Below are 13,653 nucleotides of genomic sequence, written 5' to 3' on the forward strand. Positions count from 1 at the left end.
AATTAAAAACAGCCATACACCTTCTTGTGCCTTCCCACCCCCACCCATAACACATACCCTCCCGCTAACATTAAAACAAAACAATATACCCTAAAAATATCACATAAAACACCCCCCATCCCCACGCCCCATTTGATTCCGGTCCATGTGCGTTGGTGATCCGGGACGGAATCTGCACGGACGTGGCGGTTGGGGACACAACTAAAAGTAAAAGAAAACGGAAAAGTAAGATACATAAAGAAACAAAAACCCAATAAAACAAAACTTCTAAAACATCAAACCATGACGGTGGCAACGTACGGTACTCCAGGTACTCGTCTAAAACACGTAGCAGCCTTCCTTGAAAAAGTATGTACACCTTTCAACGACAAAACAGTTAACTGTTAGTTGCATGACATAACGATAAAAAGGGCAATGACATGCCTAAAACAATGGGGGACAGTATGTGATAACTACTAACATGCTGGGCTCTTGTACAGAGACCATGGCCTCAAGGCGGGTGGACCTTGAGGTTTTTCCACAGCCGTTGCCAATGCTGGTTTTCCATGGAAGCCCTCTCTTTTGTCACGATTGCCACCACCGCTGTGAAGATATCATTCACCACCACCTGACAGGAAAGGACCTTTTGTCGGATGGAAACCTGACATCTAGCGTGCCACGTGAAATATCTAATAACTGCGCTAACTAGAAAAACAGTGCTCAAATTAAACCTCTGTCCCCTGCTGTTGGTCGTCCCGTAGACCCACTCCGCGTACGACATGCGAGAGAGGAATGGGATACCTAAGGCGACTGACACCCCCCGGTAAACGTCCACATTAAAGGGGCACTCAAGCAGAAAGTGGTCCATGGACTCAACTTTCCCGAAACATTCCACCCGGGGACAACCGCGATCCGCTATGTTCCGGTACTTAAGATTCCCTCTTACATATAGTCTACCGTGAAAACTGAGAAACGCCACGTCCTGATATTTCTCGGGCAGTCGTTCGGAATTTAGATTTTGTAATCCCGAAGCGAGAGTCCGTGGCACGCAGTCTTTCAAGGCCAGCGAAACGCTAAAGTGAGTGGCCAGCACCCTAGAGTCAAGGACTCGCTTGGGTGTATCCCTGACCTCCTCAACCGTCACATTCCACCGGCGTAACAACCTCACTCCCTGGGCTACCGAAGTCGGGAGATAGGAGCCGTGCCGAACACGCATGCTTTTCACTCTCCCGCCCATAAACCAGTCCTGTAAAAAGGGGTCTCCCCATTTCCTGAAACTGTGCACCCAGCCCGGTGTCTGGGGGTCATCTCTTCCGAGAGGCCCGAAGTTCCTTTTCAGAAAGTTAGTAGTCAGGACAACAACTGGGTTAACCATGGCCAACCCACCGTGTCGCCGGGCTAGGTACGTCACTTCCCGCTTAATGAGGTTGAGCCTGTTCCCCCACAACATGCGAAAGAACAAACCGAACACCCGCGAGTGAAGGCTACATGGCAAAAGACAGGTGTGACTGACGTACGTAAACAGGGGCAATACGTAGGTTTTAATCAGGTGAACCCTTTCTCTGTAGGTCAGTTTCCACCGGCAACACTCGTCTACCTTGCTGCAGGCCACTGCTAACCGTTCGGTCCAGTTGACCAAAGAGTAGTCTCCCGGTCCGAACTTAACTCCCAGGATTTGAATTTGGTCACGGGCCACTGGGAAACCGTCGGGGAGAGGGAATTGCTTCCCCTCCTTCCCGCACCAGAAAACTACGCTCTTGTCCCGGTTAATCCGGGAGGAAGTGGCAGCAGAATAGCTTTTCATCATTTCATCCACTGTGACTGCCTCCTGTGTGTCGGACACAATCACAGAGATGTCGTCAGCGTAAGCCAGTATCCGTAAGGGCCTTCCTGGGGTTCGGGCCACTCCTCTTAAACGACTTGCATCAACCCTTCGGATGAAGGGATCTATAGCAAAGACGTACAAGAGGGGGCTGAGGGGACAGCCCTGCCTCACCCCAGATCGGATTTTAAACCGTTTGCCTCTCCATCCATTAACAAGAGCGAAGCTTTCGGCCCCTCTATATAAAGAAATCAGCCAATTGATAAGTTTCCCCGGCAAGCCATACCTGCGCAAGACTGCCCACAGATAGTAATGATCCACCCGATCAAACGCCTTCGACTGATCAAGTGCCAAGAGATACTTATCCCCATCCTCTACCCTACACCGCTCGATGGCTTCCCTGACCTCGCAGACGGCGTCAAAGACAGTTCTGCCCTTCACGGTGCAGTATTGAGAATCAGACAAGACCTCACTTGCGACCCCCTGCAAACGTTTAAAAATGATCTTCACCAAAACCTTCCTGTCGACATTCAAGAGTGATATGGGTCGCCAGTTCCCCACATCAGCCGTGTCGACAACTCTGGGCTTAGTTAGCATAATCACTGCCGAGGATCTCATCGAAGGAGGGAGTATCCCCCTCTCCAGGCTTTCATTAAAAACTTCGGTGAGACTAGGGGCCAGGAGACCGCAGAAGGCATGATAGAATTCGGCCGTAAGACCGTCAGGGCCCGGAGATTTTTTCCTTGTCTGCTCTAATATTGTCTCCGTGACCTCCTCGACAGTGATTGGGCTAACCAACTCATCCAGCTTTCCATGATCAATCTCAGGAAGGGAAAGACCCATCAAAAAGTCGTCCGCCTGATGTCGGCAGGGTCTCCTCTGTCCGAGGAGCTCCACATAGTAATCGCGGACAACCCTCTGTATCCCCCGAGGAGTTTCCTCCAGGACACCGAGGGTGTTCTGCAGACAGGTAATGATCTTAGTAGACTCCTTCCTTTTGCAACTAAGAAAAGGATCGGGTGAGTGGTAAGCCCCATGATCCCTTTCCTTGAGCAAGGAGGCATACCTGTCATACTGGAACGTCCTCATCATGGATTTGACCCTAGAGATGTCCCCGGGATCACCTCGTTGCGACACCAGACAGTCTAACTTGCACAGGAGCCCGAGATAAGTCCTGTACTTTGAGGACTGGATGTTCTGAGAAAGAGAGCGAAATAAGGCACGGGTTCTTACCTTCACCATCTCCCACCACTCAGACTTCGTCGTGCAGAATTCCGCAACGGTGACCTGGTCATGAAAGAAGTTCTCGAAAGCCTGCTGAACCCAGCCTTCTGTCAGGATGTCAGAATTAAGTCGCCAAATCCCTTTACCTCTTAGCGGAGCCTGCGAGACATTTAACAGACAGGTAAGAATAAGGTGATCGGAGAACTCAACCGGTTTAAGCACAAGTGCCGTCACCGGAAGAGACTCCTTAACATAAATCCTATCTATCCTACTCTGGCAGTTACCTCGCTGATATGTGTAACCTGTGAGGTCTGGGTTGTGCTTAATATGCACATCTACCAAGCCTGCCTGCCTGACTATTCTAGTAAGGGCCAAAGCGTCATATCCCGGTTTGTCTTTGCCACCTTTCCTGTCTTTGGTCCTAGTAACGGTATTAAAATCACCAGCAAAGACAATATGCCGGGACGTGTAGAGGAAAGGCTCTATCTCGTTAAACAGACGCTTCCTCTCCCACTTGGTCTGGGGAGCATAGATATTAATCAGACGGAGAGGCTGCCTGCCTACCGACACATCAAGAACTACGCACCTACCCTTCGTTATCTCAATCACCCTATTGAACGTTATGTCCACATCCTGGAACAGGATGGCAACTCCCCCGTAGCCCTCCGTGGCTAGTGAAAAAAAGGAGTGCCCCCATCTCCAGTCGCGTTTAGCTGCATGCAGGGCCCCCAGGGAGTCCAGGCGAGTTTCCTGGACAAAGATTATATGGTATTTTTCCCTGTGCCAGTTATCATAGGCCAGAAATCGGGCCCTGCACGTCTTAATACTAGCCACGTTATGAGTGGCTAAAGATAGTATGGGGAGAGTCGCCATCAAGGGTGATGAGAATGAGGAGACTTTCCCTTTTTCCATACGTTCTCACCGTCCGAGTCTGAGGGGTACCTTTTCGCGGAGAGCCCCGCGGGCAAGGCGTCCTCCTCCAGAATCGGCACCTCTACCAACTCGCTATCCTCCACCTCTACCAGGTGTCCTCGAGCTTCCGCGGCCCTTCTACCTTCCCCCGCCACTGTCGCCACTACCGCCGTTGCCTCTGCCGCCTCCTCGACCTCCATGCGGGTACCCCAGTCCATCAGGGCATTAAACCTGTTCTAGACTGGTATGTCCCCGCACGTCTTGCCGATAGCGGTTTCAGCGACGGCCGCCGCCGCTGATGATTTTGCGGCAGCAACAACGATGGTTTTAGGTTTCGGGGCCCCGGAGCTCCCCCGTCCCGAAGGGACTTTCTCCCCCTCTAGTGTGGAGGATGGATCCCCCCGGGAAGGGGTCTTAGCAGAGGCGGAGGATCTTACCGGACCTCTCCGAGCTGCCTCCTGAGTTGGGGTCTCCTTCCTCGGACCGACAGTCGTCCACCCCGACTCATCCCGCGTGGTTGCAGCTCGGGGTCCTGACGCCGATCGTGTGGTGATGCCTGTGGAAGGAGTACAGACAGAAATGGGGTGAGACATTCGTTTTTTTGGACGGACAGGCAACGGGTCAATGATGTTTCTTACGGGGTCGGTGCCGGAGGAGGTACCTGGGGCGTCGGGTAGAGCCTTGTCCCGATCGCCCCCCACAACTGGCCGCGGGTCTTCCTCTGCGAATTCGCCCTCACCTTCCCAGATGCTGTCCAAGTTGTGCTGGGCTTCGGGACACGCTCTGTAGGAATGACCCAACACCCCGCACAGGTTGCAACGGATGGTCGTGCACTCCTGCTTGGAGTGTCCTGCAACACCGCATAGGGTGCACTTGGTGACATCGCACCCTATGCTGAAATGCCGGGGCGAGCCACACTTGTGGCACACCCGGGGCTGACCGGGATAGAAGCACGATACCCGGTCAGTCCCGATGAAAAAGGAGTTGGGCATGTGCTGTAGGATACCCCGTACCTCCTTCAGACGGATGTTGACCGTCCAGCCGCCGTTCCAGATCCCGTCCTCACAGAGAGTCTTGACCGGGGTGGTCAAGACCTCCCCGTATCTGCGGGCCCACACTAGTATGTCCGCGACGGGTATGGACTCATTCCGCACCAGGAAGTTCACCTTGCGGACCTCCTGGCGCGATATGGCCTGGACATTGAACCGGGCCCATAGGCTGTCGCCGGACTTTGGCACCCCCTCCCAAAGGGTCCAGAACCTCTCCAGACCCCTCGGGGACATGAAGCTGATGTCATACTCAGGGGTGCCGCTAACGTGGATGATGGCGAAAAAGTCCGCGACCGCAAAGCCCAGGTCCTTCAGGGCCCCTACCACCCGCTTCCTATCGGGCACGGATCCCTCCGCTACGTGCAGCAGGCGGACCACGTTCCTTCTCCGCATGGGTTGCCCCGCTGGGAGTCCCGTAGCCCGCCTGCCTGGTGGTGGCACCTGAACCTTCGGGGGACCCGCCGCCCAGGCGTTAGCGGTCGCGGGTGTCGCACCTGGGGCCACCGTTGGAGTGGGCACTATGGACCCCCCCGTGACCCCGCTACCATGTCCGCCCGTGGACCCACCGGCGGGTACCGCAGTCCCCTGGCATACCTGAGGATTTAGTGTATGTGTTACTGGGACTTTAAAAATACCGGGGGGCGTGGCCTGTGCCGTGGCGGGGGCGGAGCCAGCAACCGGCATCGCGGCTGCGGGAGCCCCGGGGGTCACCGGCACCGCTGCCGGAGTGACCCCAGCGGGGACCGCACCCGGCACCGCCTCCACCGTAACCGCCGCGGCAAAACTCCGGACATATCATTGTCCGTCCGGGGTAGTGCAGACAGGGAGCGGGCCGCCCGGGTAGCGGCGGCCCCGCTCACAACAGCAGCCGCGTCTGGCTGCACTCCGGGCGATTCCTCCGCCTGGAGTAGTATGGACAGGGGGAGGGCAGCCCGGTTAGCGGCGGCCCCGCACACGGAGGACGGCACCTCCGGGGACACCGAAGCCGCAGGAGCGGCCGGGACGACCCGATCCACCACCATAGGGTGGACGGGACCAACGACTGGGGGAGCGGCCACGGAACCGCCGATCCCTCCGGAGGGACGAGGAGGCGGACACGCCGCCGGGAGCGCCGGCACGGACCCCGCGGCAGCAGCAGCAGCCGCCGGCGCCGCAGCCGGCCGCGGGGGTGACAAAACCTGCGCCCCGACGGGGGCCACGGGAGACGGACGGACACAAACAGGGGAACGAGAACGTACAACAGAGGGTAAACGCACAGGGGGTGGGGGGACAACAGGGGACATTACAGCAACAGGGGATATACTGACAGGCACATTGGGAAAGGTACACACAGGTCCCCGGGGCTCACCGGCCAAATGCAGACCGGCGGGGATAGTCTCCCTGGCCCTCCGACGGGAAGGGCCCGCTCTCGGATCCTCGGCAGCAGCGTCTGGGACCCGGGCCGGGAGGGATGGGAACTCCTCCTCGGACATGATGGGGGGGGTATCCCCGACGCTCTCCTCCCCGGACGATGGGATAGCGGGCCTGCTCCTGGTCTTCTTCTTCCGTCTCCGTGGCACGGCTTTGATGGAGATGTCCTCCTTCTCGTCCAGATCATCCAACGAAAAGATCAGCTCATTCCTGATTAAGAAAGGCCGCTCCTGGGCCCCGTCGTCTCGTGGTGGTGGTGGTGATGGTGGCGTCGCCGGTTCCGGGTCATCCGGGGTCGGTGGCACCTCCGACTCCTCCACCTCCTGCTCCCGCAGCTTCGCCTGCAGGAACCGCACGCGGTCATGGGTCTGGGCTGTACGTCTCGCTATTTCCACCTCCTTCTCCTTCAGGGAGACGATCTGCTCCCGTATGGGGCCGCGATGACGACTCCCCAACCTATTGCTCTGTTGCCGGAGCTCTTTCAATTGTCCGGCAACGTCCTCCTTCTCCTCCCCAGGGAACGCAACTCCTGCTGGAGGTTGGCCAGGGCCTGCCGAAGAGGTCCCCCATCCGACTCCGCAGGTACTGGGAGCCCCACCTTAGCCTTTTGGGCATAGGAAGGGCCCTGTTCCACCGCCTCCTCATCTTCAGGGGTCGTATCGATTCTCTCCTTGGCGGTCTCCAAGGCCCTGGCGTCCCTGAGGGCGAGGGCCCGTAGGTAGAGGGCCTCCAACAACAGGAGGGAAGTTGGGTCGACCCTCAGATGGTGAGGCAGACCGACTCCCTTCTTGTACATAGCTATTTTGGCGCTCAAGGCCGTAGCGTACGCCTCGAGCGCCGCCATGTTCCGACGTACAGCCCCGCATACAGCTCCTACAGCCTCCCGTGATGGGAGTAGGATACCGTCCTCCGTGTAGCATAATTTCTCCGTTATAACGGAGATGCGGCCCCTCCACTCCTCAATGAGGGTGGAGGCCATGATGAGACCCCGGGGAGGCAGTTACCTTCCCCGGGGTAGTAAATGTCCAGCACCGAAAACGAAATAAAGTATAGCTCCAAACAAAAGTTCCACCAGCACAAAAAAAACACCTCCACTCTCCTCGCCTCCCAACTCCACACTGAGCAGCCGACGCCCAGCCGTAATTGGAGCTGGAATTACCGCGGCTGCTGGCACCAGACTTGCCCTCCAATAGATCCTCGTTAAAGGATTTAAAGTGTACTCATTCCAATTACACGACCTCAAAAGAGTCCTGTATTGTTATTTTTCGTCACTACCTCCCCGAGCCGGGAGTGGGTAATTTGCGCGCCTGCTGCCTTCCTTGGATGTGTTAGCCATTTCTCAGGCTCCCTCTCCGGAATCGAACCCTGATTCCCCGTTACCATGGTAGGCACAGAAAGCACCATCGAAAGTTGATAGGGCAGACATCCGAATGTATCGTCGCCGTCACGGGGACATGCGATCGGCCCGAGGTTATCTAGAGTCACCAAAGCAGCCGGCGGGGGCGAGCCCACCGGATTGGTTTTGGTCTGATAAATGCACGCATCCCTGGGGGTCAGCGCTCGTCGGCATGTATTAGCTCTAGAATTACCACAGTTATCCAAGTAACAGATGGAGCGATCAAAGGAACCATAACTGATTTAATGAGCCATTCGCAGTTTCACTGTACCGGCCGTGTGTACTTACACGTGCATGGCTTAATCTTTGAGACAAGCATATGCTACTGGCAGGATCAACCAGGTAGCTCCCATCACACACGGAGCCACCCCCACGGCAGCAGGGGGTGGGCAGGCACCAACCCCAGCGGACCACGCTCCCTTCCCCAGCCAGCCCAGGACAGGCACGGGGCAGGGGGCAGCAGACACCAGGGCGCAGCCTTCGGATGGGGTCTGCAGGGGGCACACACAGGCCTCAGGAGAGAACGGCGGGCCCAGGGGCACAGAGGGAGAGCGCACACACGCTTCCCCCACCTTTGTCAGGGCTGGGAGAAAAGACACTCCGTGCTCCATGGTGGTGGGAACCCGTGGGGGGCACTCACAGGTGGGCCACCTACCACGGCTTCAGGCTGCTGGGAGTCCAGGGCAGAGCAAACTCAGTCGCCTGGAGGGGGGTCTGGCCGCAGGGGGCCGTGGGCCATGCCAGGAGAGCACGGGGAGGTGGGCCACTCACCTGCACCAGGGGGCCCACCGGGGACCACCTGAGCGAGGGTTACCTTCCCCAGCCTGGCACGGGGCACCAGATCGGTCATTGTCCTGGTTGTGGTGGTCGACGCCGACCACTCACCTATAAATCCGGCGTAGGGTGCCTGACAACCCTGGGGAACTGTGGCGGAGTTCTGCAACACCACCGGGAAAACCCAGTCGAGAAGGCCGAGATCAACGGAGCGAGGGTCGGATGCAGCAGGCAAATCCAACCTCATTGACTTCCAGGGGTCCCGCTGGGGACCGCCTGAGCAAGGGTTACCTTCCACAGCCCGGCATGGGGCACCAGATCAATCATTGTCCTGGTCGTGGTGGTCGACGCCGACCGCTCACCTATAAATCTGGCATAGGGTGCCTGACGACCCTGACAAACTGTGGCGGAGTTCCGCAACACCACCATGAAAACACCGGTCCAGCAGGTCAAGACCAACGGAGCAAGGGTCGGATGCAGCCAGCAAATCAGACATCACTGACTTCCAGGGTCGCCCAACAACGGCGGTACCCTCGGCCGTCTACCGGGCGGTAGGGTTCCCGGGAGCCGGCCCGGGACCTTGGCGTGTTGGACCGCCGGTGCGGCACCCGGGCTGGGCGTCCCCAGGTCCGTGGAGCTCCCGGCGGGACCCTCGGCCGTCTACCGGGCGGTAGGGTTCCCGGGAGCCGGCGGAGGGTGCCTGACGACCCTGGCGAAACGGGACGGGGTTCCACACCACCTGGAAAACCCGGCCAGGCAGGCCGAGCTCGATGGAGCGAGGGTCGGATGCGGCCGGCAAATCCGACCTCATTGACTTAAAGGGTTTTTCAAGCAACTTGGCCCAAAAACAGGGACTTAGAGCAAAACTGCCGGCCGGCCGCGAGCAACTTGTGCGGCCGGGAACGGGCACTTTGGGCACATCGACATCTACAGGACACCTAAATGGATAAATCTGGATGGAATTTTCTGTCTCTTTACCTAATTTTGTGAGGATTCAGAGGGAAAATTAAAAAAACACAGATGTTTTTTTCTAATTTTTGCTAGTTTTTACTAAATTTCTAATTCTAAATTTTCAGCTAATCATCCAACTATGGTATCAAAAGAAAGCTCTATCTCTCCTTGAAAAAACAATATATAGTTTATATGGGTACACTATTCACAGTAAAAGAGAATCATCGCTGAACCGACATAGCGCAAAAATGGCAAAATTGATCCGGGATTGAAGGGGTTAAAGAGGCTTAACAAAACAAAGGAGGGAAATATATTTCAACAGCAGGTGACCTCAATTATGGTATAAACATTTACACTATTACATCGCACGCTGTGTTTCACGAGACGCAATTGGTGCCATTTTCCAATTTCCTTGAGATTTCCTGGTCAATAAATAAGCTTAAAAATGGAGGATCGTGGATCTATTAAAACAGAAATATAAGTTTTTGCGTTGCTATCTGAGGCTTTTTGTGACACATATATTCTAAACAATAATAAAATATATGGTGGGAGTTCCCCTTTACCTAAAACACTATTGTCACACTCTCATAGTTATATAGTCAAGCTTAAATGACGTAAATTATAGAATGCGCGCGCACCTTTTCACGTGTTGCAGCGATTCTGCCAGCCTCGTGGGACGGAAAACGGGGACGTCCATCTTTGTATTGGGCAAAAATAAATAAAATCAAATAAACTATTTAGAGAAAACACTAAGGTCACAGCTTTGAGTATAAAGGGCCGCACATTGTTTTATGTACAACGTCGCCTCTGTTTGAAGTCCCTACTGTAGCAACGCTTCGTTTTTAAGGCCAAGTCCTACTTTTATATTAGACGGATTAGCGTGCCATATGTTTCTATGTCTTTCATTGCCAGTCTTTTTTTTTTTTTTTTTTTTTAATGGCGACGGTAGAACGCTTCGCTTTGGAATGTCTGGAAGCTACCACACATGAGCAAAAGCCAATCCCAGTCCGTCACTCAGTTCCACTGACCGCTTCGCTCGCGAGATATGTCTCTCCTGAGCCAAGCCACAGCCCTTTTCTTCAACGCCCCTCTCGAATCCTAGTACGCGGGTTTGCGTGTGCTCGCCTGTTGTGTGCGCGCCCTGTCAAAAGGTCCAGTAGGGAAACGGGGGTTTTTTTTGCCTGATAGGAACCGAGCAAACGGTGGGCTATGTGTGAAAAGAGAGGTGAAGAACAACGGCATCAAAAAGGTAATTATACCGCTAATAAATGATTCTCTTACCATGCGTGTAGATACCTATATTAAAATATTTATTGCACTAGCACACATGCTGCTTAGAGAGGATCTGATGTTAGTCGATGGCAACAAGACATCAATAATTAACGTTTTCTTTTTCACTATCGTATTTTGCGGTGTGAATGCAGTGTATGTACGTCTGACAATGCAAGGTATTTTACCTGCTTCTGTTACTGATGGGTGAACGCCTGATCAGTTTGAGTTTGGGACGCTCTTGCTACCAGTCCCTGTCAGTGGCGTCTCCAGCTTTCATATTTAGAGGGGGCACATGGGGGGCCAGGAACCAAAGTATGGGGGCCAATTATAAAACGGTACATATACACTATATATATATATATATATATATATACACACATATACACACACACGTTAGGCAGTTATTTCTCATTCTTTAATATTAGCCCCTGCTGATGACAATATATAGAAATATTACACCCTGCTTCTGATATATATTAATATTAACCTCTGCTGCGGATATATATTGATATTAGCCCCTGCTGCGGATATATACTTATATTATACCCTGCTGCCGATATACATAAAAATTATACCCTGCTGCCGATATATATTAATATTTGACCCTGCTACCAGTATATATTAATATTAGCCCCTACTGCCAATATATATTATTAGTCCCTGCAGCCAATATATATATAAACTTAGCCCCTGCAGCCAATATATATTAATATTAGCCCCTGCTGCCGATATATATATAAATACTAGACCCTGCTGCCAATATGAATATAAATACTAGACCCTGCTGCCAATTAATATTAATATTAGCCCCTGCTGCCAATATATGTTAATATCTCCCTCTCCCTCCCAAACTATCCTAACTACCCCCTCTCCCTCCCAATCTATCCTAACTACCCCCTCTCCCTCCCAATCTATCCTAACTACCCCCTCTCCCTCCCAATCTATCCTAACTACCCCCTCTCCCTCCCAATCTATCCTAACTATCTACCCCCTCTCTCCCTCCCAATGTATCCCTATCTACCTCTTTTCACTCTCTAACCCCCTCCTAACTTTCTACCCTCCTCCCCCCCCTTTGAAGTTCACTTACCTTGGGCTTGTAGAAGTCCAGCGGCGGGATCGCGAGGTCTCTGTCTTCCTGGTTCTGCCGCAGTGTGCGCGGCTTCATTGCTGAGCGCCGGATATGACATCATATACCGGCGCTCGGCTTGAAATGCCGGCACTGTGACCAAGGCAGAGGCCTCGCGGTCGCGGAAAAGAGTGAGAGGCGCCGAACGGTCGCTGAGAACTTATTCCTCAGCGACCGCTCGGCGCCTCTCTCTCTCTCCTCCGGATCTATAAAAAAAAAAAAAAAAAAAAGACGGCGTTTCAATTGGGGGGGCACACCGGGGGGCACAGCATGATTTAGGGGGGGCCATGGCCCCCTCTGGCCCCCCCCTGCCGACGCCACTGGTCCCTGTGTGCCCGCTTCTGTTCTCCCCTGTGTTGCATTGTGACACAAATAACCGAGGGAAGATAAATGGGTTTTGACGCTAAGGAGTGGACTCGAGCTGCAGAACTTGCAGCATCCTCTTGGAGGTGTCATCGAGGGGATAGGCATCCAATTTCTTGTAGATATGGATCCTCTTTAATTACTTTATAATTAGTTTTTATCCTTTAGCCAGAGGATTGATTGTTAGGTTTCAAGTGTATAACGTTAATTTAATCTGTTCATACCAAGCATTCTATACATTTTAATATGCTATGGTTTGTATTTGGATTTAGCTTGTAACAATATCTCTTTTTATTAAAAAATCACTTGTTATAAAATGTCACTATTCAGAGTCCTTTGATGTTTTTTATAGGGCCCCAAAAGATGTTATAAGATTGTGATGAAATATGATATAAAATGTAAACGGGGTGAAGGACTAAACTTAAAATTGAAATAACTATAGCACTATATAAAGCTATAGTTTTATATTGGGCTTTGGGTGTTTTAAATGGCAATATAAATATTTTAATTGGGTGTTTTCTGGTTTGAAAGAACATACAATTGGAAGAGCAATGAAGCGGGCATTTAAGTAATCGTATACACGAAAGAAACCAACTGTTTGCATTAAGTTTGGCTGGCTGGTTAACTCTTAATGCTTTGCTGTGCCTGAACATACCCATATGAGGAGCTCATGATGAGGACTGACACACTGAAGTAGCTGCAAGGCAGTTGAATGAATCACCTTGAAAATGACCCAGGGATGGTTGAATTGCTTCCACTCCCAGAGATATTAGTAATTAGCTGTTTAAACATTTTGTATCGACCTTGTGATTCATAGTCTGCATTTAGATTAAATAGGAGCAGTTATTTGTCAATGTCAGTGACATTAAGCCCTGTGGTGGAATCCCTGAACCTAGATAATAGGTTTCTCCTATTTTCTTATGGAGAGGGTTAAAGCTGAGGTTGAAATCAAGAGAGTAGGAGGTTAGGCATTTGTAGGGTTACAGAGTAAAATATTACCCCTGCACAATTAAGGGAAACATCTGTGTGGGTTAGTGTACATGACATTATGTACACTAGCAGTAGCTTCTATATTTGACTTTTTATGTCATGCCCTTCCTGTTTTGTTACTGAATGTCTAGGGTCTATCTGGTTTGGGCTTTTTTTGTACATGACAATATACCAGGTAACATAGTCAATATTGCCAACCAAGAAGTGGCACATGGAGGGAAGGTTGTAAATTGCTAGTGCCTGCTTTCTAAGCACCTGGAAATATGTAGCTCATTCCTAGGCTATACCATAGTTTGTAAATCAAGTACAAATAACTGGTTTAAGTATTTTTTTTGGCAAGATGTTCAATGTTCTGAGTCTGACATGATTTGTTGGCACAATTTGA

This window comes from Sceloporus occidentalis, unplaced genomic scaffold (genome assembly GCF_023333645.1).
Source record: "Sceloporus occidentalis isolate IW3139 unplaced genomic scaffold, rSceOcc1.0.p SCAF_228, whole genome shotgun sequence".
Classification (NCBI taxonomy): domain Eukaryota; kingdom Metazoa; phylum Chordata; class Lepidosauria; order Squamata; family Phrynosomatidae; genus Sceloporus; species Sceloporus occidentalis.